Source organism: Mesoplodon bidens (assembly GCF_964165515.1).
Source record: "Mesoplodon bidens genome assembly, chromosome: 2".
NCBI lineage: Eukaryota > Metazoa > Chordata > Mammalia > Artiodactyla > Ziphiidae > Mesoplodon > Mesoplodon bidens.
This window is the reverse complement of record NC_138177.1, coordinates 61,120,103-61,139,303: the sequence shown is the minus strand read 5'-3', so window position 1 is coordinate 61,139,303 and position 19,201 is coordinate 61,120,103.

Here is a 19,201-nt window from a genome sequence, read left to right as displayed (position 1 = left end):
TCAAAGTAGTTCTGCCCCAGTAAAGGATTGTTTGAGGAGGCTTGCTGCCCCTACTTACCTATCGCCTCCAACAAGACAGAGATGCATTGGGCTTCCCTGGTGGCGCAGGGGTTGAGAGTCCGCCTGCCAATGCAGGGGACACGGGTTCGTGCCCCAGTCTGGGAAGATCCCACATGCCGCAGAGCGGCTGGGCCCGTGAGCCATAGCCGCTGAGCCTGTGCATCCAGAGCCTGTGCTCCACAACGGGAGAGGCCACAACAGTGAGAGGTCCACGTACCAAAAAAAAAAAAAAAAGAAAGACAGAGATGCAATGAAGGAATAAGAAGCACACATAATTGGGTAGCAGAAAATTTGGGGGTGAGAGCAGGACAGTACTATGCTTAAGAATCCAGGGACAAGCAAGATATTCTCTGTCCCAGGTAGTGAGGGGAGTGAGAGTTTGGGAGCAGTGCCTTTGCGACCCAAGTCAGGAAGGGAAGAGGACACTAAATTGTTATGGAACCCCTACGGTGCAGGTGCGCCGTCATTTAGCATAGTTCTGGCATAAATGTTCTACAGATAGTTGTTGCATTGATGATTAAAGTGGGTAATAATACATCTAAGTCAATGAAGATACTCTATGGCAACAAGGTATAGGAGAAATTGAACAAAGGTAGGAGTAGTTGGAATTGTACCTGGAAGGAATAGTGGATAGGGGTCCAGTAGCAGAAAAATATTTACACTATTTATCAACCCTGGTTGCACTTAGAATCACTTGTGCACATTAAAAAAACAACAGTCATGATGCTTGAACCCTACGCCAAGGAATTTTGATTCGGCTGGTCTGGAGGGGGGTTAAAGTTTGCAACCCCTGGGGTAAGTGAAAGCCTGGTTCCAACCAGCTCTTACAGCCAGCTCTTCAAGTGCACAGAGTTTTGACAAGCAGTTGTAGGGTGCCTTTTATAGTATGAGCATGCCTGTGCTCTTGGCATGCATACCACCACCAGAACTATCTTCCCAAAGCCCTCTCATCCAGAACCTCAATGGTTCCCCACTACTTGCAGTTTAAAAATCTAGAACAAATTAATGGCTTTCTTATGCCTCCTTTTTTTGTGATTCATCAACAGCAGTGTCTCTTTACAGCCTTGTCCCAGGTAGATTTCTGAACCCCAAAAATAAAGGTTAAAAAGAAAAAGAAGTCAGAAAGTTGAGTTATGTGCACTTGCTTCAAAGGAAGTGTCCAGAAACAGACCAATTTAAAGATTCCTCTCTTGGTGGACACATTAATAGGAAAAAAGGAGGGACTGGAATAGAAGCCCTGGTTAAAGATCATTAGGTTCTTGACAGACAGTCGGGTAAGTGGGTGGGAAACTAATCTCCCAGAGGCAGGCTCTCTTTAAGCTCATTAAAGTTTATTTTTAAATTACTCAAGTGTTTTATCAGGAATATTAACTTCTTCCCAGAAGGAACTTGAGAAACACATCATGCAAAAAGTTCAATCCAGACTAGGTTTGGGACAATTTTTCATTTCCAGTGAAAATCTTACAGCTCTCAGAGAGTACTCCTCCTTTAAAGCAAAGAAAATCATTCTGGCACCATCTCATACTCAATCCTAAAACCACAAGACAGTGAGTGACATTTTCAGACTTTCTAGAAAAAAAGTTGTCTGATCCAAGATTTCTATACCTGACCATAAATTATTCATATGTAAGGGAAAACTAAAAATATTTTTGTTATGCAAGGATTTTAAGTGTATCCCATTTTATTCTCTTTCTGAAAAACTCACTCAAGGAAGTACTCTGGCAAAACAAAAATTAAATTGCAACAAAAATTTCTAAATAGAGTGAAGCAAACTGTATAAGAAGTATGGTAAGTAATTGATTAAGTAAAACTTAGAGTTAACTAAGTGATGATGTTATTGTAAAATGTAAAATAACTGCCAAGAAAAACTTCTTAAAAAAATAGAAGCAGCATGTAAGAAAAAGCAGCACCACTCTCTCCATTCTCTTCTTTATTTTTAATATTTTAATTTATTTGTTTCGTTGGGTCTTTGTTGCTGCGCGAGGACTTCTCATCGTGGAGGCTTCTCTTGTTGCAGAGCACGAGCTCTAGGCACGTGGGCTTCAGTAGTTGTGGCACACGGGCTCAATAGTTGTGGCTTGCAGCCTCTAGAGCACAGGCTCAGCAGCTGTGGCACACGGGCTTAGTTGCTCTGCAGCATGTGGGATCTTTCCAGACCAGGGCTCAAACCCGTTTCCCCTGCATTGGCAGGCAGATTCTTAACCACTGCAGCACCAGGGAAGTCCCTCCATTCTCTTCTGTGACATCCATCCCCTCTCTGCTGTTTTGCAGTGTGGCACATGGGAGTATATAGGTAAGTGGTCCATGAGTCTTCTGCCTGGTGGACTAATTTTTTTTTTTTTTTGCATGCTGATCTTAGTTTATAGCAAAATGCCTCTTTCCTCCAGCAGCACCAAAGATTGAGCTGCTTTGACTCGTTCCTGAACATGACATTCTTTAGGAACAGCCCTAAAAAGACATTTAATAAATAAAGCAAGAGAGTATAGTAAGGGTATAAATAAGAGAAAGACCAGCATTTTAGAGTTTTGCCCTCCTAATCTCAGAGCACAGAGTAAAGCTCAAGTCCTCCAAAATGCCTTCCATAAAAAGGCAACAAGAGGAATTGCCTGACAGAGAGCAGGTAATCCATACATGTTTTTTTGAAAGGAATTAGACACACAGCTTAGCTGACTTACCTTTCCACTGCAGTCATTTATAAGGATACATTTGGTAGGTAATGTGCAACCACAGTAAGTGATTGCAAAGTCTTATTCACCTGATTTGTCAGAAGTCAAATCACTGTTAGAACCCCACCTGCTTTTAGTAGGCGTGCTCTACACCTTACCTGTAAGCTTGGAGCAGAGCTGTTTGGGTGAGGAGAGCCAGGTGGGAGGGGCTGGTAAACACCCCACAGCATGGGGTGGGGGAGGCCACATGCCCAGCTACACACTGTTCTGTCTCAGCCTGGGGCCATACCCTTGGAGCCACTCCCTACTGCCCACAGCCTACAATTTCCCGCCCTACTCTTTATCTCTAGCTAAAGGGAATTTGAAATTCAGAGGACCCACTGAAATGCAGCAGGGGTTGGAAGTTACGAATTTGTCTTTCTTCATACAGCTCACAGCCCTTGAAAATTTAAAGCTAAGAACTTCGTTCCTTAGACACACACACACACACACACACACACACACACACACACACATATCCCTTCTCTCTCTCCCACCCATCCAAATACAATAGTCCATTCCAGCACTCTGAATAACCAAAGGCTACACTGACAGAGGGAAAATGTGACCTGAGCTCATGTGGCTCCCAGCAACCAACTTTCACATTTAGTATTTTGGTAGGTGTAATAGAAAGCCAGAGACCCTATTCTAATCCTAGAATTTATAACTTTTCTCACCCTCGGCCTCTTAACTGTAAAAATCATAGAGAAGGTTGCTTTCCTGCTTAAAGGAGCCATTGAAAGGTTTGCAGAAGACCTATCCCATCAGATCGGAATCTGCATTCTCAGAAAATTCAAGCATACGCTTGGGGTTTTCTCTTTTGCATGTCTTGATCCACCTTTTTCACTAACAGTCTCCTTTAAACCTCCAGCAGCTTAGCCCGGATGCTGTGCAGCTGGCGAGCGCAGTGAGAGTTCAAAGTGAGTGCCGCGCGCCCCTCCGCCCGCGCTCGCGGAGGCCCGGCGGGTGGAAGCGGGAAGCGCGGCGGGAGGGCGCCCGGGGTCGGGACTGCTCCCCGGCTGCTCCCGCTCGCACCACGGCGATCGTGGCAGAAATGACAGGAATGCGCCGGGTTCACAGCCGCGTTATCAGCCGCCCGTCCCCCCGCTTTCACCAGCGGGGCCTTAATCCCCTCTCTGTGCCCTCGCCGGGCACCAAGCCGTTTGTAATCCCGTCCCATTGCGGGTCTCAGCCCCGCTCCCGAAGCCCCCTCTGTCGGGCGCGAGTGGCTGGGCGGGTCGCGGAGATGCCGGCGCGCCCCTCGGCCCACCCTCCCCGCCCGGAGTGGCGACGGGTTCCCAGGAGGGAGAGAAAGTGGCCCAGGAGGATCCTGAGCCTGATAGAGAGAGAGGCTGGGGCTCATCCGAACCCTGACATGAAAATACTTTCGGGCCCCTTGAAAGTGAAAGTGGCTCTGCTTTAAAAAACAAAGAAACAAACAAACAAAACACACACACACCTGAATCCATGCTAAGAGGTCCCAGGAGGGAAAGGATTAGAATTAGCTTTCCTTTTCAGATTTACTTATTGCTCAGGATGACGAGAATTGGTCCCAGATTCCAGGGACGCGAGTAGAATAGGAGAGCTGGGATTGAACTTTCTGCCCTGAGATGACTATCGGTCTGTGATGTTCTTTGTGGTGCTGCAGGGTAAAATTTGGACTAAAAAAAGACCTGTAGGAGAGAAAGGAAAAGAAAGAGATCCAGAGGAGGGTGGAGAAAAGCAACCAGACAGTAAAAATGATAAACCATCACCGAACACTCCCTATATGCCACATAATGTTCTAAAGTGCTCAAACGCGGTACATCGTTTAATCTCACCGCAATTCCACGAGTCTGAGGTAAATAATGTCGTCATTCCCGTTTTGCAGATGAAGACACCAAAGCAAAGAGATATTAAACAAACTTGCAACTGCAAGGAGATTTGAACCAAAAGTCTGGCTCCAGAGCTGTAAGGAACTCCCCTTAGTACTGTTCCTTTCCTATTTTGCAGAAACAGGCTAGTTGGCAGGCCCTGGGGAATATACCAGGTTTTAGGCAAATTGTGGCTCCAGTTAGACAAATCACTTAATCTCTGAGTCCAAATTTCTTATGAGGAATGATGACTTTTCAGGAATGTTGTGAAACTCAAATGAAATAATGTATTTGCATGTATTTGCAAAGTAGAAGGCACTTACCATCCCGTAGTCCTAGCCCATCCCTGGAGTGGAGGCCTTAAAAATATCTCCTGAGAAGGGCTCCAGAGTACACTCATTAGCTCTCAGAGGAACTTCCACTTCCGCCTCCACAATTTGTTATATAGATATTGAAAATGCCCCTCTTCCAAGTAAGCCTCCTTCCCCTCTCACCGACATCTTTGTTCGGTATGTTGAATATACTACTGAATTTAGGTTGCTTCCCACAGGTATTTCCTTGTAAGCTAGAAACAAATTACTAGACATGATATTGGTTCCATGGTTAATATCCTGGTGGGATGTGGAGAGAAGCCTGGTTTCTTTTTTAAGCGCGGGGCCTGACCTTAGGAAATCACTAACTTCCTTTTTATTTGCCGCCTAGGTCTTACCTCCACAGCTATTGTGAGGGGGCACGGGGGTGGGGGGATTCACCCCTGCTTTTTTAATGCTGTATGAGGGGAGCATCTGAGAAAATCAGTCAGGAGAGCTTCAGGAAAGGAAAAAGGGAACGGGCACGATTCTGCGCATGGATGGAATTGTAGTTTCCATAGTTCCATCCTAGCCATAGTTTGCTAGGGTGGCCATAACAATGTCCCCTAAGCTGAGTGGCTTCAACAACAGAAATTTATTTTATTTACTTAACTTCTGAACTTTTATTAAGACCTGAGAGTTAGGAAAAATCTGCATCTTTTTAAAAAGTAGCATGCTTTTTACCATGAAAATGTGAATTCTGAAATGGAGAATATTTTACATATTTCCTTTTGCATCTGGTAACCAGGAAACTTAGATCCAAATTTGCTAGCAGGTTCAGATTTTATGACCTGTGCATCTCCATGCTATCTTGGATAATGGTCTTCCAATCCTATCCATGTTTTCTCTAGCTCTGATTTCTATATTCATATTTTCTCTCTTATTATACAATATATAGTGTAGATACTGCATCCAATCCATTGTGGAATGTGGTAAGGAATATAAATGAATGAAATAAATTAATTTTTCTATAACTCTCTAACTGGGACCACTAATGAACATCACCCAAGGAGACTTGCCTGTGCTATGTGCCTGGCTCTTCCATTTACCTGTGAAACACTAACTTATTAGAATGCAATAAGAATTAATGATATAGCTGATCTAGAGAACTTTAAGGTACTTCAGAAGCAGAGAATACATCAATAAAGCCACCACAACCAAAGAAGATAATATTCTTCCGACACCAAGTAACAGTCCAGCTCCTGATGTTTTCCCCCAACCCCTGCCCTGCTCTGCTCCTTCCTCCCACCCCAGCCCCAGCCCAAGTGCTCCTGTGGCTTTATTTTCACAAGGTTTTTGTTGTTGTTGTTGCCCCCCCCCACGGTAACTCACAAATTTGCCCCTTGGGGCTTTAAATCCAGAATACCTAGTCGGCAAAGCAAAATCCAAATGATCAGAAGCAATACTGTTTGTTATTATCATTATTAGATTCACTGAAGAGTCTGCTTTTGTCTCACAATGGAGCACAAGAAAGTAAGGTACTGCTGTCCAAACATTTTCCATTAAGATGGCAGAAGATCAGGCAGCACAAGGGCTAGTGCCACCTGAAGCTAAATTATCACTTAATATACATAGTGAGCAGCTGATGTCCAGAAGTCAGCATCAAGCTTCTTGCTAACATGATGAGCAATGGCCATCTGTCCCCACAAAGCTAGGCAGCATGACCTTCAGTCCCAGGCGTTGCTAGCATAGCTCTTTCCCATGATGAAGGATGAGAAAAAGAGCTGCTTTAATAATTTTCTGTTATTAGCAACAACAAAAACCAAAGTGCCCATCCTTATTTTTATTACATATTTTTTACTAAAAAAAAAAAAATAGAGGAAGAATAAACAGGAACCTGGACAGCAAGTTAGAGCTTAGCGATGTGTGATTCTATTTTCTTAGAAGGAAGATATATGCATATAATTAATATGCAACCAAAGAGCAAAGCACAGCACATGCACTATACTAGAAATTCCTTCATGTTTTATTAATCTAAACTACATGAAAATATCTAGCTGGAACAAAAGCCACAGCTCAAAACCTCAGGTCACTAAATCTCTATTGACAAATAGCAAGTCACTCTAAACTCTGTGACTACTGTTGCTGGCAGAGAGAAAGTAAACAATAAGAGAGGTAGGTGAGAACAAGTCACTACAAAGATATAACCTTGCCAGTAAGCGGTTCTTAATCTAGATTGACTCATTAAATGCTTATGTGAACTGAATGCATTTCCCCATTTGTCTCCTGCATTCTCTTCTGTCTGTCATACAAGGGATCCTTAGCATCGTCAGAACAAAAAGGGGGGAAAAAAGTAAGCAGCTGCTTCTCAGTGGGAATTCATCAGTTGACAGAGAGTAAGATAACCATGTCCAAGATCAACAAAACCAGACATTATAAAATGTTTCTTTAAGCCTGAGTGTTTCTCACAATATCAAGCAAGTATGTATGCAGTGTGTTATTTTTGTAAAGAATTCCATTTTTCCATAACCTTTTGCATAACTCTCAGGATTAAAAAAAAAAAGTTGGTTTGCTTTTTTTTTTTAAATGTAAGTCATTTCCTAAGAACTTGGTTTAATAGATCATTTAAAGAAATAGGAAATATATAAAAGTTGTTGATGTATTCCCTAGCATGAGTTAGAACATGAGGAAAAAAAACAATCAGCCATGGCTTAATTGTTGGTCTCATAAGGGTCTGAAGGGGTGGGTGGCTTCAGGGTAGTTCAGCAGCTCAAAGGTACCCTCGAGGGCCCAAACTCTTTCATTCTTCTGTTCCACCATCCTCTGTGTATTGGCTTTTCATTCAGGTATTTGTCAGCCCAGAGTCCAAAGTTGGCTAGCAAAACTTCGGGTATCATGTTCTCTCACTGGCATCCCAGCAAGGAAGAAAGGGCAGAGGCACAAGTTTTGTCCTTGCTAGGCTCCCTCTTTATTCAGGAAGGGAAGCACTCTGTAGATTTCCCCTTGGATCTTACTGGTAGAACTGGGTCTCTTGTCTATTTGTAGACCAATCAGTAGTGAAAATGAAAACAGGTTAAGGACAATCATGATTCACTCCCTGAATGAAATCTCTGCCCAATACCTGTGGGGGTGGGGGGGGGGAAGATATGGGCAAATGGCTATTGGGAAAGCAAGGAACACAATCTATTGCAATGGGCCGGGTCCCAGTTTCCTCCCCATTCTCCAAAAACTCCACCATCACATGGAATTTCTTAGATCTTATCAAGAATGGCCCGTGTAAAATGGCTGCACACCAGATAGGATATTATATTCAAAATCTGTTCCTTGGGGCTTCCCTGGTGGTGCAGTGGTTGAGAGTCCGCCTGCCGATGCAGGGGACACGGGTTCGTGCCCCGGTCCGGGAAGATCCCACAAGCCGCAGAGCGGCTAGGCCCGTGAGCCATGGCCGCTGAGCCTGCGCATCCAGAGCCTGTGCTCCGCAACGGGAGAGGCCACAACAGTGAGAGGCCCGCGTACCGCAAAAAAAATAATAAAAATTAAAAAAATCTGTTCCTCTTCTGTCTCTCCAGGCATTTTCCTACTGTTTCCTACCGATTCTTCTCTTGGTATAGCTATACAATTTTTCTTCTGGCAGCGTCTGTCTGTTACTCTTATGTTTGCCTCTGAGCCTTTACTCTTATCAATCACCTCCCACGTCTGAATAGCCTTGTCCTTGTACATCAACTGATCCACTTCTATTTCACTAAAAATAAAAAACGCAGGTGAGTCTGCTTGTAGTTCCTATGTTCAGGTTTATATTGTTGAAGCTGTGACTTTGGTCTCTAGGATCAGAGCTGACAACAGCAAGGCAAGTTCCCTCACCTGGCAACAGAGAGGAAGGCAGAGGGCAGAGATCAGGATTCACTGAGGGATCTTGCTATTGGCTGTACAGAATTGGTCACAAGTGTCCCTCGCTCGTCTATCTTCCATGACCATCTATTAGATGTGTTTAGTTGGGAAAAAAACAATCTTCTTTGAAAGAATGCTTCCCATCAGACTGTCCAGCCACCAACAGCTGCTTTCTGCCCCTCCCCCATGGCAGGACCCAGCTCTACACCAGGTCTCTGGGACAAACCTGACCTAAGGCGGGACAAATTCAAGCAGCTCTCCTCCACACTCTGTGGCTCTTATTGCTTGTCCAATCCTAATAGAACATTATCATAAAACTGTTAGTTTCCCAAAAAAAAAGACAAAGAAATCCATATCTGCCTGGGTGGTTTGAGGGCAAAGGGAGATTTTCCCCCTGTGGGAAGAGCAACAGGATATTGAAGGCCAGAGTGGCATTTTCTGTGAATGCTCTCTGAGAATCAACCTCACCACAACCCACTCTGGATTTGCTGGGACAGGTCGGGGGAAGGCGGCTGTACTCCCTCCCCCAGGCCCAAGTATCACCACCCCCAGTTTCCTCTTGATGTCCTATGCCACAGCTGAGGTGAGGTTGCAAGACATAAATAAGACTTTTCTAAAGAGGCAAGAAAAAGGAAATAAATAGAAATGATTACAACTGATGACTTAGCTTACTACAAATGTGGCTATTTATTGTCTTTTGGGGGTTCACTTCCAGCCTGGCTCTAGGAACACTTTCTGACATCAGAAGCCATCTGCTACAGAATGAAAAATGGGGGCTGTCTGGAGGGCCACAGGCTGACAGCAAAACAAGACTCTAAAGAAAGCGGAGTGGCTGGGCCCATGAGCCATGGCCACTGAGCCTGCACGTCCAGAGCCTGTGCTCCGCAACGGAAGAGGCCACAACAGTGAGAGGCCCGCGTACCAAAATAATAATAATAATAATAAATAAATAAAAAGAAAGAAAAAGGCCCTACTGAACAAAAACCCTTTGGAGGAACAGATTTCTTACCCTAACACAGGGGTAAATTGCTAGAATCCCAAGGGATATGGCACAGATAAGGCGGGCTGTAGGATGGGCATAATTCCCTGGGGGTTGGAGAGCCACCACTTTGTCTCCCCCAGCAGAAACTGAACACACTGGAACACAGGTTCATGAGAGTGCTTATGTAGGGATAGCCTTGAATCTGCCCTCGTACATTCCTTTTTAACTTGGTGCTTGGTTATTAGTAATAAATTACTTGTAAGTATATACTCTATAACAAATATTAATAATCTGACAATTGAGAACCAATGTCATCCTTTGAAAGAGAGCTTTGACATGGATTCAAATCCTGGCTCTGCCACTTACTAGCAGGGCCTTGCCCTTGTATTTCAGATTATTTATCTGTAAAGTAGTTCTACAGTTGTTATTTGGATTAATAAGATAAGCACTTAGCACAGAATAAATGTTCAATAAACAGCAGCCTCTGTGCATGTGGATGTGGTCTAAAGTGGAACTCATGGAATTGCAACACATAGAACTTTAACTCTCTGCCTGGGCTTTGGTTGTAGGAAAAAATTATGAGGTTCTTTCTGCTCCTGTTGCCAGACTAATGCATGTCACAGTGCTTCCAAGGGCTACATGTATCTGCTAGGATGCTTTCAGTTACAAGAACAGAAAACCAAACTAAATGTTCCTTAAACCATACAGTGTTTATTATCTCACATAAGAAGACTATAGGTGAAACGGTTCTAGGGTTAATCCGCAACCAGATCTATGTAATCAAGAATCTTTCTTTCCACTCTCCCATTCCCAGTCCTGTGGCTTTTGTCCTCAGGTTTATTGTTTTGGGGTCTTAAGATGGCTGCAGTAGTTCGGAGCATTTTATCCTTACACAATAACATAAAGAGATAGGAAAATGAAGACATTTCTTAATGTTTCTTTTGAAAAGCAAAAATCCCTTTTTCACAGAAGATCACTGCTGAGAAATCTTCCTCTCACATAGAATTGGTTGGAGTTGTGTCACATGCTCATGCTTAACCAATCACTGGCAAAGAGAAATAAGACCACCAGGAAAGGTTTGGACCGATCAAGTTTCACCCCAGGAATGGTTCAGGACCTCTTCTCTGAGTATAAGGACACTGGAGAATGAGTAGACAAACAATTGTGGCTGTTACATCACTCAAAATATTTTCAGTCTAAGACTCTGTGAGAGTCCCATCAATTATATCCCCCATGCTGGGTAAATAAATGTCTAGCATCATGACTACACATAGCAATGGGGTGGGAAGGTGTGAGCTTGGAGTTTTTACCAGCAAACTGCCATTAGAAAAGTTTGTTTCCTTTGTCTCTTTATGGTTAGCCCTTCTCCCCAAGTTTCTCTCTCATTTGGCCAGATATGTGTTTTGTTTTGTTTTGTTTTTAAGTAATGACTTAATTGCTTTCATCAAAATGATATATACTCATCACTTTTTCCAATGAGCAATACAGAAAAGTACAAAGAAAAAAAAAAAGCAATAAACCACCCCAAATCCCACTGCCCAGAACTAACCAATGTTGACATTTGATGAGCATAATTGAACACATCACTAGGCATGTGAGATGGATATGGAAATGGAGACCTAGATAGAAATAATTTAATGAGGACATTCTATTTATTTTCTTAATAAATATTAAATTTAATTTTACTTGACTCTAATCTGCAGGAAAAACAACTTGAAGTGAAACTTTTGCATTTTAGACAAATATTTATTGACCATAAGATACACTGTTTCCTAAAATATCTAAGATTTTTAAAAAAGAGAATCAAATGTTTAAGTTAGACTATAGTGAGGATTGATAGATGGGGTAATCAGCCTCCTCCCATCTGTATCCCCAAATTTCTATTGGTGATATTATTTTCATTTTGTCAAGTTTTGTGATGTTTTCACATGCTCAGTAACCATAACTCTGGGGCCAGGCGTTTGAATAAGTCTCCCCTTCTTCCTTCAGGCCTTTTTGAAGCAAAGTGCCTGGAGGCAGTGCCACCCACCCAGACTTCACCAGCTGGGCCAACGGCCACCTCGCTGATGTCCGGCTGCAAACTGTCATTCCTTGTTCTCAACTCCTTTATACTATTCCTCTCTCCCAGACTAACCAGGTCCTACTTGTTCTTCAAAGGCTATTTTAAATTCCACATCCTTAACATTTCACAACTTGATTTTTACCTTTTCTCTGAAGCCATCCTAAATTTCTTGTCTGTACCATTCATTTTATGATTCATTCTTCTACTGCTTGTTTCCTATGTCTGTGTATCATTTCCTCAGGTAAATAATAAGTTCTTTGAGGGCAAGGACCAAATCTAATGCTGCATTTTTTGCCCAGCAGGGCGCTAAGCACTCAACATACACTCAATAGATGTTTGCTCAGTTGAAATAGCCACGTGTAGAGTAAAACAAAAGCAACAGACTCTGGTATAAAAGACTTAAAAAGCACAGGTATACCCCTGCTTGCTAATCACAGATAGCAAATGGCTGCCAAGCTCCCCACACCCTTTGGGAGAGCACACTGAAGCATGTCTCCTGGCCTCTTGAACAGAGAGGATCTATATATCGCAGGAAATAATAAGTTGATTGGGTCATTTTCTGTAGCACCCACGTGAAGAAATTCAGAAATTTTAATGCTGAAAGTTATCGGTCAATGGAAGGATGGTACTTTCAATCCAGGAAAGTCCATATTTATTCACTAGCATGACAAGTATCATTGAACAATTACTACGTGCTAGATTCTGACATTGTTGAACTTGATATATATGCACTAGATTCTGGTGTTGTTGAACTCGATATATGAGGTCTCTGTCCTCAAGAAGAATAAGGGAGTGAAAAAGACAGACATTAAACAAATAAAAACTACATGGTGGGTAATTCAAGAGGAGAATTACAAATGCTAATGGAGGGCAGGATCTGAGGGATCCGAAAAGCCTTCCCTGAGGAAGGGCTACTAAACCAAGAGCTGAAGAGGGAGTACAAGTTCCCTTAATTTAATTAGAAAAAGCTCCACCAGAAGGTTAGATTTAAGGAAATCTTTGCACGCAGGTGTGGAGTTAAATGTTAATGCAGACAGAAGGAATGACTTCTTTAAATGTTCAGCAATGAAAAAGGATAAGGAAATGAAAATAACCAGAGGTGACATGTGTTGCATTAGTATCTGTCAGAAGGCTTGAAGCTTTAATTATGAAACAGAAAATCAAGCTAGAATATCTGCTTAGTTGAGAAAATTAATAAATCCCTCCATTTCTTTTATTTTATTTATTTCTCATTATCATTGGCTAGTTACAAGGCTTAGAGGGTCACTTGCTTACAATTCTGTACAATAACTTTCCCCCACAAGCATCTTGAAAACTTTTTCTATCCCTGCTGATCATATGAAAAGCCTTTATGAATACATTTTAAGAGAAATGTATATGCAAAATAAATTTATTTACTTATACAATAAACATTCACCTATTAGTCTAGTTTTTTTAAATAAGAATTTACCTTTTATCTAAGACTTTGCATCAGGTACTTCATAATCCCCAGTAAAACAGGTATCTCTCATTATATTAACTAGATACATTCCAGCAGTGTGTGTGTGTTGTTGTTGTTGCTGGAATGGGGTCCTAAATCAAGAACTATATGTGTTTTCCCCCCACTGATTTCTACTACAGTAATAAAAATGTCAAGCTAAACGAACAAATAAATTCTAGAAATAAAGGCTTTCCACATAGTTGTTACAGAAATACCAACAACATACTTTTGGAACAAATGGTTTAGCTACACACCAATGACCAAATAAGGTCTTTCTCACCTCTGCTCTACTTGCACATGCTGTTCCATTAGCCCCAAACCATATTCCTCCCACCCCGCAGTCACTCTGCTTTAAATGGGATCAAAAGCTCAGCTGACTGGCACAGAGTCAGCTAATTGGCTTGTTAAACACAGGTTCCCTGCCCAGCCCCCTTCAGAAATTCTAATTCTGTAGGTGGAGGATGAAGCCAGGGAATATGAATTTTGGTCACCACCCCCCAAGGCATTCCAAAGCATGGGCAAATTGGGGAACCACAAGTAGCACCCTAAAGCAGGATCTCCATCCCATTGCTCTTCCAAGTCTTAGCACAAGACTCAGAATATTGTAATCCCTCATGCTTGCTAGTGGAATGAATCCAATGAACGAATCAGGAAAAACGGTTCACTTTTTGAGAAGATGAAAAGGCTAAGATGGGTCTGGTCCTTGGGCAGAGGTGTCTGCTGAGAGCCTCCGTGTTCATCATAGGTGAGCTCTCATCTTCAGCAGCTGGTCTCTTCCCCGCAACCCCACAGGGACGGCCCTTCTTCTAGGAGCCCCGACCTCGGGCTCATTTCTCAGGATGTGTTTCTCTCCTTTTGACCAGGAGTGGGGTTGCCATGTTTAGACTTCACCAAAAATGGACGTCTAATTGCCCGAAACTGCAGACGTGAGATTCCAGGTACTGAAACATACCAAATTTGAATGAAAGAGGAACACGTGTAATTTGGGGGGGGGGCGAATTCTGAGTAAATTTTGATAGGGTTCTACCAATAAATTTCTCTCCTAGTTTCCACAAACACCGTAACACAGTTGTCATTTTCTGAGAATTCAGTGTTAAACGAGATGTGTATGGACAATTATGCACTAACAATCTTCTGAAATCCTAACAATAATAAGGCAAAGGGGCTGCCTGAAGAAAGAAGAAATAAAAGAGAGAAATGACAGCGTAAGCAAGAGCATTACACTATCCCAGAACAAAACGGGGTTACGGTGGGCAGAAGGGCAGCGTCTGCTGCGCTGCTGTCTGTGAGAGGACTGAGTAAACGGGAGGGAACAGTGCCCCTTCCAGAAAAAACTTAAAAGCACCCGGAGGACGTAGCTGTTCAGGAATGCCTGCATCGTGATTCTTATTTACCACTGCAGAGCTTAAGCCCGGCTGCGTACGCCTTCACAATATAAACAGGAAGGATTAGAGTGACCCCACGTCCCAAAAGACTGAAGCAGTCCGGGAAAAGCTCTGGTTACCTTGCATCCTGAGCAGCCTGCCCTTGATGACAAACGTCCCAGATCCGGGCGTTCTTTTGTGGTTCATGGGAAAGCACGGCTAATCCGTGCGGCCCCGCGCGCACGCACATCGCCCATTCAGTGCGGCTCACAAAGCGCCGGAGCCCCGCTTCGGCCCGCCACCCCCGGGCCCCTTGCCCCGCGCCGCCCCCGCGTCGCCCCCGCCGCCCCACGCGGAAGGGGGGGGGCCGGGGAGAGCACGACAGGAAAGAGCTGCCTTTCCACGTCCTCCTCAGTGAGGCTTCGGAGGAAAGAAGAAAAGAAGACAGGTCAGGTTAGTCTTTCTCCTCAAAGCAGTTCTTGCTCTGTTCCACCTGGGATTAACCCGATTTTTTAAACCCTCCACCCTCTGCTCCCCTCGGCTTTTCCATCCTCTTGGTTCATTCACCACTTTCAATGCTCCAGGCTCTGTTCTAAGAGCCTTACAGAAAGTGTCATAATCGTCAAACAACACTGCGAGGTCGGTCTATTTTACAGATGAGGAAACTGAGGCACAAGCTAATCCTGGGGGAGCTGGACGTGAAATCACATTTCCAGAGAACACATTCTTCACCGCTAAGTTACATGTTGCGGCAGCTGTCACTAGCGCGGAACTTTGTGTAACCTGCAACGAGAGTCACCCTGACATAAACACATCTATGTTTCCATATCAACTGTCTCATTTGGAGAGACCGAGGAGTTCACACGCCAGTCAAGTGGAGAAGATGAGGTGGAAGAAGCTGGAGAGACGGCTCGCAATTTTTCACTGGCAAAGCCTGGCGCGATGGAAGTTCCCTGGCTTCTGTAAGAGCGCAGGTTCAACGAAAGCCTCCACTTCCAGCAGCTCCAGTTTCCCCATTAAAGGGGATGAAAAAAGTCTCTCCCTCTGAGAAGGGGACTTAAAAACCAAGCTGTAAAAACATGAACCCTCTGTCCCAGCCATTCTCAGTGAGATGGATGAAAGGAGGGTGCTTTACAGAGGTTTCTTACTTGCTGACAAATGATCTCCTTGGCATCTTGGAAAATGCCCGAAATAGTAAGCTATGTTCCTGGGAATAATTGGATAATTCAGAAAACAAAAAGGCAGTGAACGAAAGTTCAGGCAGATTTGTTAAGGTCTGGGGGCATAGTAATAAGAAAACTGTGCTGAATGGGTGGGGGGAAAGTTTCAATTTCATTAGTGAATAAAGAAATGAAATCAAACAGCAAAAATATACTGAATTTTAACCTGACTCTTCTTCCAAAAAAATACCTAATGAGGTAGAGTGTGCCATCTCATATACTGCTGCTGGGAGAGAAAACTGGAGCAAACTTTTAAGACATAATGCGGAAATACTTAGCAAAAGCCTTAAAATGTGTGTATTTTTGATCCAGCAGTTCTACCTATGGAGTTTTATCCTAAGGTAATAAATGTAAATATGCCAAATAATTTGGTTAGAGGAAGAGTCAATACAGCATTCTTCAAAATACCAAAAGAATGGGAACAGATCTAGATGTCCATCAGTAGGGAAACTTTTAGGTAAGTTACATAATCCATACCAAGGAAAACTGCTTACAATGTATTGCTAAAAGAAAAAAAGCAGATGTTAAAAGAGTATTCATATCAGGGACTTTCCTGGCAGTCCAGTGGTTAGCGCTCCACGCTTCTGCTGCAAGGGGCACAGGTTCAGATCCCTGGTCAGGGTACTAACACCCCACATGCACGCAGCACGGCCAAAAAAAAAAATTAAAAATTAAAAAAAAATTTTTTAAAAAAGAGTATGCATATCACAGTACCTTTTACTGAAAAAAAAAAGTCTATAGAAATATGTCTGGAAGGGCATACAAAACGTTAGTACCCAATGATTGTGAGTTTTATTTTCTCCTTTCTGTTTTTAATTTATCTTCAACTAATATGCATTATGAGTAATAAAGAAAAATGAAATGTTTGTTTTTAGTTTTTCTTTTTTAATATTTATTTATTTTTGGCTGCATCAGGTCTTAGTGTGGCACGTGGGATCTTTCATTGCCACACAGGCTTTTTGTTGCAGTGCGCAGGCTCCTCTCTAGTTGTGGCACGTGGGCTCCAGAGCGTGTGGGCTCTGTAATTGTGGCACACAGGCTCCAGAGTGCATGGGCTCTGTAGTTGCAGCATGCAGGCTCTTTAGTTGTGGATGCGGGCTTAGTTGCCATGCAGCATGTGGGATCTTAGCTCCCCAACCAGGGATAGAACTCGCATCCCCTGCATTGGAAGGCAGATTCTCAACCACTGGACCACTAGGGAAGTCCCCCCAAATGTTTATTTTTAAGAAGAAAACAAATCTCTCTGTTTACCCAATAATGATTAAATGAGAGCAGACTTTGAGTCCAAAGTGGGACAGTACCCCATTTGGGTGAGAACAACCTTCAGGGTTTATGACTTTCATAATGGAATGTAAGTCTTGCCACATGGCTGTCTGAGAAGCATAGGAATGTCCTGTTGTCTGATGCTTGGCAAAAGCCCATCCAGGAGGAGTGAAATTCAAAAAAGACCATCTAAGGGGCCTACTGTCCACTGCTCCTGTAGGTATTAGCACAGTACTACTCCACACCAGTAAGATCATTAGCTCTGCACACAGACCTCATTAAATTAGTACTCCACAGAAATGCCTTTGCTGAGTTACATTATCATGTTATACCCTCGTGTTTATGTTATCATGTTACACCTTTGGCTTCTATCTGGGTTTAAAATGAAATGGTCATATGATGGCTCCCTTTTCTATAAATCTTTTGCTGCAGATGTTTTTCATGTCTCCTAATAGCTCTGTGTATTGACTCTCCTGATAAAATTCCTTCAGGTAGTAGTGTTTAAACTGGCTCCCAGGAGCTACTGAGGGGGCTGAGGGACCAAACCCCTCTACCACTAGGGGACTCTGCTTTTACCTGTTCTGCCATAGATGCCAAATAAAAGGCAGTTTCACTTCCTTCCAAAATTAGCCCTCAGAAAAGAGGGATTGCTCTTATATATGTGCCCTTAAAAACTCTCTCAGGGACTTCCCTGGTGGTCCAGTGGTTAAGAATCCGCCTTCCAACACAGGGGATGTGGGTTCGATCCCTGGTCGAAGAACTAAGATCCCACATGCTGCCAGGCAACTAAGGCTGCATGCTCTGGAGCCCGCGCACCACAGCTAGAGAGAAGCCTGCTTACTGCAAGGAAAGATACTGAGTGCTGCAACTAAGACCTGACGCAGCCAAATTAAAAAACAAAAACAAAAACAAAAACAAAACTCTCTCATGTTACCGGGTATGAACCAATTATTTTTAGCCACAAAATATTATTTAGGAAAGACAAAAAAAAAAAAGTAAAACAGATTGAAGTAGCTATTTCTGGAGGTATGACCTCACAATTGAAAGTTTCTCAATGCCACTGAAATAAGCCTTTTAAAGATCATTTTTTAAAAAGCAATAAAATAAGTGATTATGTTATAAGATCACAAATACATACTGCATTTTTTTCCTAGGACTGTCGTAACAAAGTATCGCAAACTGTTGACTTAAAGCAACAGAAATTTATTTTCTCACTATTCTGGAAGCTAGAAATCTGCAATTAAGGTGTTGGTGTGGCTGTGCTCCCCCTGAAACCTGTAGAGGGGAATCTTTCCTTGCCTCTTCTAGTTTCTGGTGCTTATTGGCAGTTTTTGCCTTTCCTTGGCTTATAGGTGCAGCACTCTGATCTCCGCCTCCATCACCACATGGCCGTCTTTTCCCTTTGTGTCTCTCCCCTGTTCTCCTTGGATATTGGATCAAGGGCACATCTTATTCTAATGTGACCTCATTGTAACTAATTATATCAACAAAGACCCTTTTCCAAATAAAGTCACATTCTGAGACACTAAGGGTTATATTGCAGGAAGGCAGATCCCTCCCAGGGCCCGAGAGTGGGCTCTTGTCTTACACTTGGAAATGAATTGCCTGAGGAGACACGTGCTGACAAAGCAAGAGACTTTATTGGGAAGGGGCACCCAGGAGGGTAAGGGAATCCAGGAGGACTGCTCAGCCACATGGCTCACAGTCTCAGGTTTTATGGTGATGGGGTTAGTTTCTGGGTTGTCTCTGGCCCATCAGCCAAGATGGATTCCAGCAAGGAGGATTCTGAGAGGTTGGTAGGACATATGGACTGGCATCTCCTCTCCTTTTGACATTTCCCAAATTATTCTGGTTGGTGGTACCTTGTTAGTTCCACGTTCTTTACAAGGACCTCCTGTTTAAGATAACTCATGAAAGTGGTTACTATAAGGCCTGGCCAGGGTGGGCGGTTTCAGTCAGTAATTCCCCTAACAATTCCCCCCTGAGAGACTTGTACTCAAAGATACTTCTTGGGAATTAGGGTGGAAGTCTCTT